Source organism: Chrysochloris asiatica, unplaced genomic scaffold, assembly GCF_000296735.1.
Source record: "Chrysochloris asiatica unplaced genomic scaffold, ChrAsi1.0 scaffold00347, whole genome shotgun sequence".
Lineage (NCBI taxonomy): Eukaryota > Metazoa > Chordata > Mammalia > Afrosoricida > Chrysochloridae > Chrysochloris > Chrysochloris asiatica.
In genome coordinates, this window is record NW_006408865.1 from 528,194 (window position 1) to 528,842 (window position 649).

Sequence of the window (649 nt, forward strand, 5' to 3'; positions counted from 1 at the left end):
TTGGACATATTGTAAGGAGAGACCAGTCACTGGAGAAGGATATCATGTTTGGTAAAGTGGAGGGTCAGAGAAAAAGAGGAAGACCCCCAGTGATATGGATTGGCACAGTGTCAACATCAATGGGCTCAAATGTAGCAATGATTGTGAGGGTGATACAGGACCGAACAGTGTTTCATTCTGTTGTGCATAAGGTCACCATGAGTTGGTACCAACTTGATGGCACCTAATAACATCAACAGCAATATATATATATAGGAAGCTATATGGTCACTCAAGTTTTAAGTGAATTTAAATGTCTAAATGAAATTAAGCTAGTCTGAGAAAAAGGACATTTATTGATGAGAATGCCAATGTTTGGAAAGCCCAAGAGTAAGTGAGACTTCAAGTATGCTAGGGCCCAGTGATGTCTCCAGGATTTAGTTTCTCACTCTTTCCATCTCTCTACTCTGCTTTTCCCTGTACTGGCTTTACTTCTGGCAGGCCCAGCCCCCATGGGATCCTCTGGTACCTCCAGGGCTACACACTACACCTTAGTACCCCAGTTTCTGCTTCCCTGTTGTTGTTGTTGTCAGGTGCCATCGAGTCGGAACCGACTCATAGCGACCCCATGAACAGCAGAACGAAACAATGTCCGATCCTGGGCCAACCT